At 41.5% G+C, this 13,922-nt stretch overlaps 1 protein-coding gene across 1 annotated transcript in view; it reads left to right on the forward strand.

Moving 5' to 3' along the window:
* UBE2Q2 (ubiquitin conjugating enzyme E2 Q2) overlaps nucleotides 1-13,922 on the forward strand; it is a 50,390-nt gene that overhangs the window by 1,103 nt on the left and 35,365 nt on the right. The window lies entirely within an intron of this gene.

Consider the following 13,922-nt stretch of genomic DNA (forward strand, 5'->3'; position numbering starts at 1 on the left):
CTTATTTCTGTGTTTTGGGTTTCCCCCTTAAATTCTTTGGGGTTTGTTTATTCTGCTTCCCTCCCCCTCATTCAAAACAAAATGTTCAGTGTTGTGTGCCGTGGTAAAAGTCCTCGGTGTTTTATGTAAAGATTTAGGGCCTGAGCTTGGCAAAGGACTGGAATCTGTTGCTGTTTGCGACTCGTATACTGGGAAGTGCTGTATCTTTATCAGACCCGCTGTAAATACATGTGAATTTAAACACCTTATCAAGATCCAGCTGAAGGGTAGAGTACTGGAAAATTTTGGCTGCATGAAAATAGGGTTAGTTTGGGTCTGAGGAAGACAAGCTCTAGAGTGGTTTTGTGTCTTGCCTATAAAAGGCTGAAAGTTTCAAACTGGGAGTGTGGAGGTAGAGACATGCATGTATGTGTAAACATCTGAGTATTAAAAGATGAAAATATGCATGCAAACCAGGCACATCTGATAATCTTGATCCGATCCTTACTTCCCTTAAAGTAACTTTGTAAAATTAAAGGAGGCTTCTTAAGAGGCTTTTTCAGGTTTCACAGGTAATGGTCATGAGAAGTCAGGTTCGTGGGCATGAGAGAGCTGTTTGTTTTGCCAGACACGTGTGTGCTTGTAAGGCATGAGATGTTTTCTGTGGCAAAATTAGCAAGATGCTTTGGTGTTCCTGTTTTTAGATATGACCCATCAGATGAGGGATTGTGTGACCTCCTTTAGTACTTTTTTTATTCAGTAGAGAGCGTTTCATTGCTGAGAAATCTGGCTGTTTGTACAAACCATGATGTGTTTCATAAGTCTGTCTCTAAAGAGTAAAACAAAGTCTGACAATTGTGCACCCCCAGTTGCCAATTGAGTTTGATAGGTTATTTCTTCTTTGTCAGTTGATGGCTCACAGGGAAGCCATTAGTGAGGCCTGAAGATTTTGGTGCCTTGGATTTGTGCTGTGGTGTGTTATCTGCTTCTGGGGCTGCTTCTGTCATAGCTGCTGTTGATAGTAGTTACTAACTTGCAAAGAAATATGCCTGCTTACTTGGGGTGAGGTGTGTCTGAGCAAGAAAGAGGCAAGCTCGGGTCATGCTTGGCACCTCTGTATTGCTGAGGAAAGTGTCTGCAATCTGCCCGTGCAGTCACTCACTCTAAAGGTTAAGAGGTCTTTTGCGTACCGTTATCATTGTGGCATACGAACTTGCAAAAAGAACAGGAAAAGAGCTGTTTCAAACCTTAGAGCTGAGATTTCTGCTCAGAAAAAAAGGCTGCGTTTGAGCTTCTTGAAACTTCTGTTTCAGTTTTCTGTGAGCAGTGCTGTGCTTTTCAATGTTGACTAGTTTTTTTGCTCTTGGTGACTGTTTTCCCTGTCTGTTACAGATAGCGGGTGAGGGCTGGCTGAGATACAGAGATGGCTCTCCTGAAACAAGTGGGCAGCAGCTGACAGAGCTGAAAAGAGAAAGCTGACCTCTGGACTTTGATATTTTTGATAAAACTGTTAGAATGCTGAAATGTGGAAGTGATTCTCCCTGCCTCCCCCCTCACCGAATCAGGTCTCTTGGCTCTGGCTCTTAATTGCCTCCAGTTTTTTTGCTGTAGATACTGTAAACTAAAAAACAGTAAGTGTTGTTTACTCTGCTTCAGTGGATATGCAGGTGCTGTGGGAACTAGGATTTCAAGTGCTGGCAGTAGCATGCAAAGGCTGGTAAGGGTGTAAAGTTGTTGGCGAATACATTTTCTTGGAGAGGCTTGCCCTCTGCATCAGGAGCTGCAGTGCAAATATGTGACTTCAGCTGTTTGCTTCTTCTAACCAGTTTAACCCCTGCAATACTGATCAAGCCAGGGTATTTCCCGTGCTCACCAAAAGCTTACAGGAAATTGTGGTTCTGGACACTTGGGAATCCTATTAAGAGTAAGAGCAATCACTTTTTTTGTTGTAGTTCTGCTTGGGTACCTCAATATTTTAAGTGAAACAGAAGTTCTCTAGCAGCGTGTACAGGTACTGAAGGTATGGGATAGAGGAACATCCAGTAGGGAAGGAAGCTTCCAGCAGCTTCTGCACTAAGTCTGAAAAGAGACCTGATAACTAAGTTGTTGTCATCTTCACAATGGGTATCTTTATTTTCTCCAGTCTAGACACAGAAATCGGAGAAAAAAAAAACATTTTCCTGGAGAAGTAAGGGAGAGTGTCTGCTTAGGAACTACATGGATCTCCACAAGTCCCCTAGACTAAATCCCACAGTTATATTAGAAGTCTGCCCTGGAATTTCTCACTGAGATGATTTTCTGATTATCTGCAATATGAGTTCATAGAACTGCCCAAGTTAAGCATCTGCTGCAGCATCGTAGGAATAGTCTACCCGTGATACTGAGCACTGCTTGAAATTAAAGGAAGACATATTTTACGTGGTAGTTCTTCTGTTCCATACAGTGACAGGCAAGCTTTGTCCAAGTCTGTCCTTTATTATGTCTGGTAGTGACCTATATTGGAATTTAAATGGTTAATCAGATTACTTTAAAAGAGGCACTTCAGGGTGGAGTCATCCCTGTCAGGAGCATTGCTGCTTACTCCTGAGAACTGTCTAATTATTGAACTTGTTCAGGCTGTGTACATTCACATTCCCATTTTGTTATGCCAACAGCACTGTCTCCATTCTGGAGATTTATTCCTGGTTTTCTCAGGTTTCGTTTTTATTTAGCAGCAGTATTCCAGTTAATCGAGTTCAGTGAACCAGTGTCCTTTACCAGGTGTATGTATTTACACTGGTCCTGGTTTTTTTAAATACTGTCAAAACAGTGGCCTTACTTAGAGGAGTTTGTTTATTCATCATTACTTTAGGTAAGTGTCATCCAGTGCGATCTCTGGTTTCAGTTTGGTACCTTATCAGACTTAGGTCATAGTATTCCAAAGAGTGTGTTAGAACTATTTGTTTTTTCCTTGTTACAGCAAGAAATAGGACCGATTTGGACTTCTGTAAAATGCCTCCTGTGTTTTATATAATCTCTTCAGAGAGAAACTGGATATTGGTACCTCTCCACACACATACAAAGCTACTGCTGAGATTCTGTGTCCTCAAGTAGCGCTTGCAGGTAGAAGGGGGTTTGCACCAGCTCTGTGTGGGAGTGGATTTCACCCCAGACAGATACCAGGCTCTGATGTGCAGCGATACCCTTCATACGTTAACAATTCAGTTCATGTGATACGGCTGAGTCGCTACACTCTTGCTTCTCTGCTGGAAAGCAGTATCTTCTGCTTTCACTGAAAAATACCCTGCTGCTAAATCGGAGTTAGGAGCTACTGTGAAAGGCTTGAAAAGGTTACCGTCTACAGTAACTGCAATTGATGGGATAAGACTTTATTTTCCCTCCTAAACCAGAACAGATGAAAAGATATTACCTGGGAAGCTTTTGGCAAGCTGGGTGTGTGCAGAAAGTGCGTGTATTGGAGCATGCAGTAGTTCTTCAAAGGCTGAAGACTAATACTAAATGCACTCCTAGCTAATGCCTAGACAGCTGATAACCTTTTAAAAAGGTTATTTATTTGTATGCAGAACTAACCATGTAATGAATGAGGTGTTCAGTTCAAGCCACAGGTCTTCTTCATTTTTAGATCACTAGGCATTCTGCAGTGAGGTTTGGACCTGTGTCTTGCTGCCTGGGTATCAGGGCAAAATAAAAGCACCCGTGGGTTTATCTTGACAGTATGTGCTTTTCTAACTAGAATTAGATATCCTTGGAGTTTTGATAAAAGACACTCAAGTGACTCTTATCAAATGTAACTCCTGCAATAGAAATTGAGAAAACCAACCACTAAAAAACCCAAACCCAACCACTAAAAGAGGGAGGATTTTAACCTCTCTTTGTATGCCAAGACTGTAACTAGAGAAGGAATATTGCAGAAACGAGTAGGAGGAATCTGTTGTGTCTGGAAGACGTAGAACCTTAACTCCTGACACCACAACTTACTTGTGCATATGTTGAGACTTTAACGTACAGGAAATTGCACTTATTTCAAATGGGTTATTTAAGTGCATTAATGATACAGTAATTTCAGAACTGGGACTGTTGTGATCCAGGAAAGAGCTCTCTTTGCACTTTGATAATTAAACGTTTTCTACAAAGCATTGCTTCTTTTTAGTCTGTGTGCTACATCGTGTTAACTATTCAGGATGTTTTTATCCAAGACTGGAAGACAGCTGGTAAGTTTTGTACATTTTTTTTAATACTCGCTGATTTGGAGGAGACAACTTAGAGTAGGGCTGCTTCCTAACAGGCGTATGGTGGAATGTGATGGTTGCCTTTAATTTGTGTTGCCAACGATATTCTCTGTGTGTCAGAATTGGAGTACTGGTAGTTGGCCTTCCCGGAGACCTTTCTTATGCTACCAGAAGCCAGAGTATCTCCTGCTGCTCTTGATTGTTTTCTTTGGAGGGGGTGAGGTGTGGCATGCAAAGAGTTTGGCTTTTCTGTCAAAGCCTTTTATCAATGGAATGTGAAAAATAACGGAGTAGGGTAGAAAGCGCATTCTGTTCTGGAAAATAAGATTACCCTTCCAAATTCATCGTGGCTGTCTGTCTGCAATGGAACACTGTGGTATCGGTGACAGAGTCGATTGAGTGTGTTCCCAAAGAGCAGTAACTTTATTCTGCTGGACTTACTGGGACTAGAGGAGTGTACAGGTGTTTTCTGTGTTGTGCAGGGGGACCCTGTATTGATGGTGTGTCAGTCTTGTCGGTGTGAGTGGAAAGTTACTAAAAGCTAGGAATAACAGAGTGGTTGTGTCCTGCGCACTCTAGTACTGCTGTTGCTGGCAGACCAGTGAAGGCTGCCTCCCTCGTGAGGTGGCCGGCACAGAGGTGACGGGGTTAAGGACTTGACTGTCACGTAGAAATTCTTTACGGGGTGGTTCTTGGTCTGGATCGCTTCCCGGTTTAGTTCACCACACGGCTGTGCAAACAGCTGTGCCATCGCAGCAGCGGGCGCAGGAACGGGCCAGGACTGGGAGGGCTGCTGGAGCCAGCGTTGCTGGCAGAGCCGCCTGCCAAGCGCTGGCTGAGCCCTCAGCGGCACTCGGGATTGATCCGGTGTGGAATACTTGAGCCGCCGTCAGTCTGGCAGCACTACGTGAGCGCCTGCTGTGTTACGGTGAGAGGTAAGGAGAGGCAACTGAGCCAGAGTAACTGCAAGGAGTTTGTTTACTTGTAAAATCAAATCCCTTTCAGGAGAATGGGAGATACAAGGTGGAGACAGTTCTCAAAATAGTATTTTTTTTTTTTTAAAGGTCAGGGAGAGGGAAGCAAAACTGCTGGACAGGAATAAATGTTTGTAGAAGAACAGAAATAACTACTGGTTTAGTTATACCTCAGTGTGGACTGCTGTTCAGTACTGTTGGATTCCTTGCCTTTTATGCAGTTTTGAAAGGCTGTAAAACCCTGAATTCGTGGCTGAAGTTGATTTTTCTTTTCCTTTTTTTTTTCCCTCAGACAGTGAATGGTAACATGCCATTTTTAAGAGACGTGATAACTTATGCTTTAGTCAGCATTCCACTATGTTTCCGCAGCTGCAGGCTTTGTAGGAGAAGTGAAAATGACCTGCCACCAGCTTGTAGAAGACAACTGGAAAGCAGAATGACTGATTATAGTAAGGAGAGGCTCTTTAACATTTAGATCTTCTATCAGCCTGCCTGTATTCAGCACAGTTGAAGCTAATATGATCAGAGTAGTTCTCAGTTGATCTTTGCTGGAAACGAGCATACTAGTTAGTGTGTCTTACCGATTTCTTAATTCCAGCTGTAATCTTTTAAGTCTGGTATTAAAATAATGACCTTAAATGTTTTGTTTCTTTTTTATCTTATGCGTACAAGGCATCCTGCTGTATTAAGTACTGTAGAGCAGTCAGTGCATCATTTCTTGAGATTTAGTTTGGACTGTGTTCTCCTTTCTTCCCAGATCTCTAATTTTTAACCCCTCACAGAGAAAGAGTTCAATCCAGTTGCAGATTTCACAATAGCGTGTTCAGAAAGGCAGAAATGTCAGCTCTGTCAGAACTTGTATGGTGGCATAAGAAAAAACCTGAAGTGTTCCTGTGCAGTGGTGTTCAAGGTACCACAGGCTTCCTTGAATTTTTGAAGTAGGAAATAACTGTGGTAAGAGTGTGGTATTTAACTTATTAATGGTAAATGCTGGTTGAACTCCATGGGACTGAAATTTGGGAGGGGGGAGGGGGCAAAGCTCCATCTGTAACTGCAGGCCAGTGCCTAAGCAGCAGGGAGGTGGGGACTGAAGAGGAAGGCTGTTCTTGGAGAGGAAGAAAGGGCAAGGTGGCTTTGGAAGGGAGGTGAGCAATTAGAACACTTGAAAGAGATAAATTCCTGAAGGTAAAGAGAATCAGCAGGAAGGGGAAGCCTGGATTTTTGGGTGATGGCAGAAGTGACATCAGATTTTGCGTGCTGAGAAGTAGTTAAGTGATAAAAGCAAGAGCTGGTCTGCTAGGAAATGTCTCTTTTCAGGTTAAGTTCAGGAAAGGGTGACTTGTTGCAACTTAGTGCAACCACTTCAGTTCTAGCTATGTTAGAAGTGACTTCTTGCTGCTCTGGCTTTGTGATGCTAATGTTGATGATGCCTTTCTGAATGATCTTGTCTGTATAGTTGCGGAAGTAGGTAATTAATAACTCTTGATGGATAGAACGAGTTCCTAATTTGTTTCAAGTAACCAGACATCTTTCAGGAATTTGGGTACATAAGATACTCTACTGCTGGTAAGGAAAGACTTTGGAGAATTAGATTTGCAAAATACCTTCCTCTTTAGCACCTTTGTATAGCTGCGTATTACATAAACCATCGCCAGCTTGGGTGCACGTATAATACACGCATTAAAGAGAACCTCTTATGGGTGAGGGCTCTAAAACAACAGTCCTCCAACAACTGTCAAGATGAGAGTGCAAGCACATGGTGGGATTTTGTGTGTGAGGAGCAGTATGGGTTGATCCCAGTGCTGTAGTACAAATCTGGATTCTAGTCTCAGCTCTACGACCTTCTCCCTGGTCAGCAAGTCACTTCATCTTCAGTGGCTCTGTGTTCTTTGCTCAGTTTTCAGTGTGGATGATCTGTAACTCTATTTGTGGCAGTTAATAGTACTGTCAGAGGAATGCTCCTTAGCTCACTCAGCTGGGTTGGCCCTCGAGAGCAGTTTTCATTTTCAGAGACTGTGCACTGCTCTTGGACAACTGTCGTGTGCTGTGCCCTTAGCTAAGTCATGCTTGGGTTGTGTCTGAGCAGCAGTGCTGTAACATTTGATGGATTTTACTTTAGGTCCATACCAGAGCAGTAGGAGGTTTGTCTTCTAGGTGAATGTCTTTGACTGGATAGGTGGCGTGCTGCATGTTGATGATAACCTGCAGAAGAAAGTGCTGCTTCACAGTGAAGATCCGTAATTGTGCTTTTATCAGAAAAGTGCCTTTTTTTCTTTTTATTCTCACAGTTCATACTTCGGTTCTGTGCAGTTAAGTTATACTGGACAACAAGTAGCCTGCTGCCTTTTGTTTGGTAAGGGAAGTGGATGAGGTCACGCAGAGAGTCTGATAAACCTGTTCTACCAAGGAACATGTTGGAATCAGCAGTTGGGACATTTTTGCATAGATGAAATGGTTGGGAGAGTGGCTGGCTGTGAAACCTTGACCAAAAGAGCTTGCGCATCAGAAGTGTAAGAACTATGATGCCACGTCTGCATTAGTGTTTGTGACCATCTGAAGTGATATTTTGTGCCTTTGCTACTTTGGTTTTATGTGTTTTGGCCTCTCCTGATGTTATGCTGTTTGAGCAGTGAGAGATTTAAATGTGCATACTTGGATGAGATGTGGAAGTAAAACACAGAAGTAGCTTTGATTATTTCACAGACTTTGAAATTATTGCCCTCTTGTATGTGCCTGTCTGAAAGCAGCGTTCGCTTAAGTCTTTTCCAGGAATTTCTTTCTCAAAATGTTTTTTTCTGTCTTGGGAGTATCCAAAGTATTAAAGATTCCATAATAACTTCCAGAGAATTCTGTGGCCCTGGACTGAACAAATGACTTTGTGTGGGTGAACTAGTGGCAGGCTGCTTGGGTTGCAGATTAATTCTTGCACAAGTGAATTGCCATTGCAGTACTGTCCCTGCTCCTACTTAGCTGTGCCGCTGTCACTGTCCTGTGAATGCCGGCACTCGCAGATGCTGCTGAATCTGGACACTGCAAAAGGTGTTTTATAGTCTCAGCTTTCGGGTCGCTTCTTTGTGCTGCCTAGGAGGAGGTTATCTCTTGTGAAGGCAGAAGTGATGTCCATAATAATTCTGTATGCTGGTAACATTTCCTTGTGATTACTTCTATGCTATCGATCAGTAAAACTTGTTTGTACAAAGAACTGTGTTTGTTTTTGTTTGGGACAATCTGGGATTGTAGAATGGATTTTACAGGCACCTACAGAGTTGTGGTTTGTTCTGGTCTTTCTGTTCCATGGGGTGTATGCCTTTGCCCCTGCCTTCCCTAGTATGGCTGTATTTAATAACATAAACAGCTCTAAACCATGATGCTCTGCTATGCTTGCCTCATTCCCTAGAGAGTATGTGGGAGAGGAGAACTGTGACCCTGTTAGTTGCATTGTTTTAATGCGCTCCCGGAGGTGTTTGGTTCTGCAGTGCTGAGCATATTAGCAGAACTCGGACCGGGATTATGGGATTCTTACACCTGCCTCCTGCAAAGGTGCAAGCTGATTAAGCTGTTGCAGTCTCCAGGGGTCTGAGCAAAACATGCTGCATCATCAGGGATTGGCTTGTATTGGCTGTAGCTGTCAAGACAGTTGTTAAACTTGAGGGCAGAATTGCAGTGATTTTCTGTGTCTGAGAGCTGTGTTTTAGGCAGTTGAAGTTGGTGCCTTCTGAAAAGCATGAGCTGTAGCAGGTATTCTCATGGAACTGAGCGTGCCAGGCTTTGACCTCAGGAAGAGTGTAAGAAGATTAAAGCTAATACACGCTGGCTTTCTGTGATACAGAAACAGTTAAAGATCTCTGCTGAACTGAACTCTGGTGAATAAAAGCTGTCCTTCTGTTTATATGCATTGAGCAAGTCAATAGTATGTTGTATACGGTCTTAAAATTCATAGGAAAAGTGAGTTGTTCAGTAAGGGTGGGTAAAATTCACATTGCTTCCTCCCTGCCCTCAATATTAAATTTTATTTTTAACTCCCCCCGTTACATACACTTTTATCTTTTAGAACTCTTGATTGTTGAGCTGTTAGGTTCTTAAAGAAATTACGGTTCTTTTATATGTTAAAAGTGCTAATTTTTACTTTAAATTGGAAATTAAATGTTAGAATATTGTAATACGTTCAATAACTCGATTCAGCCTATACCACAGAGCAAATGGTGATGTCTGGATGTTTGAAAATACAAGTTTTTTATTTTAATAATTTGAGGTAACTGGAAAGTAGTTCTATTTAGATTACTTCTAATGAAATTTTAAAAAACGGGAGTTGAAAGTGACCCCTTGTGCTTCCTTCTCTTTTTGGTATGGGATAGGAGGGCAAATGACAGCCATCTGACTTGGGAAAGTTCTTAGCCTGTAGATTTCATAAGCAATCAGGTACTCAGTGGTAGAAAATGCTTTCTGGCATCTGAAGCTACCTTTGGAGAATAATGGGAAGCAGTCTGTCAGTTGTGTAATCACAGCTAATACTCTCTTAAGAAGCTGCAAGTATTACTGTTTTGTGGTCATCAAGCTGAACTTTGGCTTTAAGAATATCTTCTCAAATCCTGATATTTTTTTATAATCTGTTATTTTTTTCCACCCTCTAAAGGCAGGTTGGTGCAGGTGAGAAATTCCTAAGTAGTGAATGATTGACTAACAATTTTAAATAATGTGTACTGAATTGTAGCTAATGATATAGTTCGGTCTTCAGTATTTCTTTGAATGTTAGCGTGGGATGTGTATGTGATCCCTAACCAGTGAGACTTGACTTTATTGCTAATTAATTCAAATGAATAAACTAGTTGGCATCAAGGTGCCTGCTGAGAGAAAGCTATCTATGATTTAAGGTCAATTCCTTGATGCGTGTTAATAGCTGCAAAATATTCACCTTGGAAAGACTGTATTTGCCCTCTGAAGTGTCTTGTTACAAGAGGATTTACTTCATTACCAGGATCTGTGTGAGCTAGACCGGTCTCTTGCTGGACTTTGCAAAGTGATGAAGCTGTTTAAAAGACCTAGGGGATTGCATTCCATTGTTTGGAGGTTATAAAAGAGGGGTGGACAAAAAATATTGGGATTGAAAAGATAAGCTAGAAGTGCTCTTAGCAAAATCAGCTAAGTTTTAGTTGTAGCTGGTATTAATAGAACAGAAGTAGGTTCTGTCAGCGATGGAGGTTTTGCAAAAACTTAGTAAAAGAAAAGAAACAAAATCGGTTGAATTTTGTCCAGCCAGCATGCCAAGGATTTTTAAAAGAAAAATAACACTTTTTCAGTATAAGGTGATCTGGAAAGCAAAGAAAATTATGATCTGTCAGCATGTAATTGTAATTTTAAATCATAATGCTGAAGATGTGTGTTTGCATGTGTTTTCCTACCATTTTGCCATGTTAAAATGGCTCCATTGTGTACGAGGGGATGTGGTTACTCTGTTAACTCATAGGAAACCATGCGTATGGGTTGTTCTAATCTTAGAAGTGTGAGCAAGATGTGTTGTTTTAATTTAACAGCTTCACCATTACTGAAGTATAGCAGTAATTTAGAAAAATCTCATTTAAAAGTCTCTTACTAACACTGAAATTGTGTTGCTGTAGCTTTACAGACAGGATGAAGATTATATAACCCTGCAAGTAAACCAGCATTATTGTTAAGGATGAGAAAGCTTAGATCGGATGTACTTAGATGGCAGATCTCTACCCTGGAAAAGCTGTCTTAATATATGTATCCCTGGTATCTTCTGTCACTTTTTGCAGCTTTTTTTTTTTTCCTGTAAACAAAATTGTTAGTATGAATGTCTGAACGGTGAGATCCTGTCTGTATTCTCCTGATAGGATCTGATTTTCCTGCATGATTTGATAGGTTTTGAAATTGTCCCAGTGGCAGAAGCACGGAGCTTCATTCTCTTTGTATTTTGTGTGTTTATTAGTAAGCTGAATTCTTTTGCTGCATTCTGTTACAGCAGCGTCGGCGTTGACAAAGTGCCCAGCCTGTCCTGGTAATACAAAGACTCTCCAGAAGTGATGATCCCATGCATTGTAATTGTATCTGGGTTGGCTGTAAACATTCCGCCTTTGTCCTCAGGGCTCAGGACATGCGAGGTGTGATGTCATCGCAGCGTGTCACATCTTACTGAGCAACTGCATTGGCGTTCCAAGCCGTACAGCGTGAGTTAGGCTGTGAAAGCTGCCCAGATAGAAGCACTGCAGCCTTTGCCTCTTGTGATTAATTTCTGCTTTTCTTTGTAGTGAGCAGGAAAAAGTCACGTTACAGGGGTTACATTACAGGTCTCCAGCACTTAACACGGACGATACCTGTGCAGCTAAGCTAGATTGTACAAAATCACAGCATGTCAGCTGCGTAGCAAAAGGCCCCAAATAATGGGGTTTTAGCCACTGAGAATTAGTAGTCGGATAACTGCGATTCTAGGGTTCCGGTCATGAAATGAAGTTATCTTTTTTGGGAAATGTGTGTTCTTTACATAACAGCTCGTGTCTGTCCTCTCTGTAGGATGCAGATACCGAACAAAAAGGTGTCTGAATTCTCTGAACAGGTTTAGCTTGTGTGAATTCAGTTGTTTGACCTCGCAGACCAGAGGTTTAGTTTTTCAGTGCATGCTATGGTGTTACAAACTCATGAGCTTGTTTATATCTGAAGATCAGAACGTTTGAGGTTTGTGTGTGAATTCTGTATTTCAAAATAAAGTGACTCATATCCGTGTGAAACTCAGCTGCTCCTAAAATATGGATTACCTACCGATCTAGAGACACCTAGTGCCATTTATGTTTTTGACTTAAATAGACATATTTATTAGCAAGTCTGCAGAATTAAAGTGTTACAAAAAAAAATGGAAGTTTGATTTAACTTGTATTTTAACATCAAGCATCTGTTGTGGAAAAAGCTGGAATATGCAATTAAATATCTGTATTCCAGAAGTCTAAAATTTGAAATCTTTTCTGATACAGATGGTGAATATGTTCACAGTATTTAAGAAAAGCCCTTCTGATAAATGCATCGTTCCCATTCATGTTTCAAAAGCTAAAGCAGACTATAAACATTTGAATACTTAACCATTTTTAGGTTGTAGTAATTCATATGTGCTATACACCGAAAATGCAGGCTTATCAAACCTTAGTACGTTTTCTCACACACAGCAGGATTTGCTTTCATTGCAAAAACTGGAGTGAGTTGGTATGGGAGAAAAGAACAAGGAAGAACTGTCATTCAGTGCAGAAGGCATCAGCATGTTCAAGCAGCTGCTGTAACATATTTAAACACACAGTGGGATTGCTCGATCATCAAATCTGCACTGTCAGTCATATCCCTGTCTGACGAAGGGTTTACTGCAAGGTTTTTGGTGGAGACTTTTGTATAGGCCCTCCCAGCTGGGATGGATGCTCATTGCAACCAGCAAGTGCCCTCCTGTCAGTTTGTTAATTAAATCCTTCTGGTGGGGAATGGAGAAACAGAATTGTCAGAAAAGGAGAATAGAAACAGATTCCAGATCTGATTTAGAAGTGTAGACTGACAACATTTATTATCCACAAATCATTGCAAGTAATAGGCTTGCATAGACCTGGGCTGACAGAATTAACAAATGCTTGATTTGAAAAAGAGAAAGCCAGAAGTACCTGTTGGAGAATGCATGTACACAGTCCAAATGTTGGCTCTGTCTAAAGAATATTTTTGTTCTAATGAGTCTGAGGATTTTGAGGAGCAGATGGCTCGATGAATCTTGGAAGGGATTTTGCCTGTTCTTTGTATTCTCTGATGGGTGTGTTGGTGTAATCTAAAGTCGCAGTAGTAGTGTCTACCCTCTTGCCTTTCTCTTAACTCCACGAGCTGACCAGAAAAGTTCAGGTTTCTCAAACAGCTGGTTCAAGCAAGCCTTCAGGTAGCGCGGCCGTGGTTAGCAGTGTCTCCCTTCTGATGTTCCCCACTGTGCAGAAAGATCCAACGTGCAGCATGGATTCTTGAGGGAAGAGCATTGCACTGTTGCAGGAGATGTCACAGCTAGGCTGCGTGCTGTTAAAGTGAGAGGGTGGTGTCAGTTCAAACCCTGGAATATCCTTAATGAAGTGTAGCTTCTAAAATAATCTAGGAGCCCAGTAGCAGCTGGGAATTCAGCTTCCTCTCTCCAGCAGTGATAATGGTTTGTCTTCCAAAAGTGCCTTAAGCGAATCTGAAGAGGAAAATGCACTTTTCCAAAGTACTGTCCTTGGTAAAGGAAGAAAGTGATTAAAACACATGTAACTTCGTTTCCTTTCCTTAGCCTTAAAATCTTGGCAAGCTGATCACTGGACTTTCTTGACAGATACTGGAGGTGTTAGGCTGTAGTTCATCAAGAATAGATATTCTGAGGTCTCTGCTTTGTGTATGGTAAGCTTTAAAGGTGTAAACAATCTGTAATTTCAGAAAGATAGTAAGAATATCGTGTGTTGCTCTTAGGTATTTTTAGCTGTGATTTAAAAAAATAAATATAAATGGGGCTGAGCTTGTTTAAAAACAAGTTTAAGCAAAAGATTCAGTTTACACGTGGGAATTTCAGTCCTCTGGAGCTAGAGCTTCCCTGGAGTATGCTGCCAGGTGGGAATGCTGCTGTGATAGTCTGTTTTGCCAAAGCTGACGTCCTTCATCTGCCACAGAATCCCAGAATCTTTGAAATGGCAGAAGCTGGTTTCAATGAGGAAGGCCTGGGTTTTTGTTTTGGGCCTTGCTGAGG

The sequence above is a fragment of the Phaenicophaeus curvirostris genome, chromosome 12 (genome assembly GCF_032191515.1).
Source record: "Phaenicophaeus curvirostris isolate KB17595 chromosome 12, BPBGC_Pcur_1.0, whole genome shotgun sequence".
Lineage (NCBI taxonomy): Eukaryota > Metazoa > Chordata > Aves > Cuculiformes > Cuculidae > Phaenicophaeus > Phaenicophaeus curvirostris.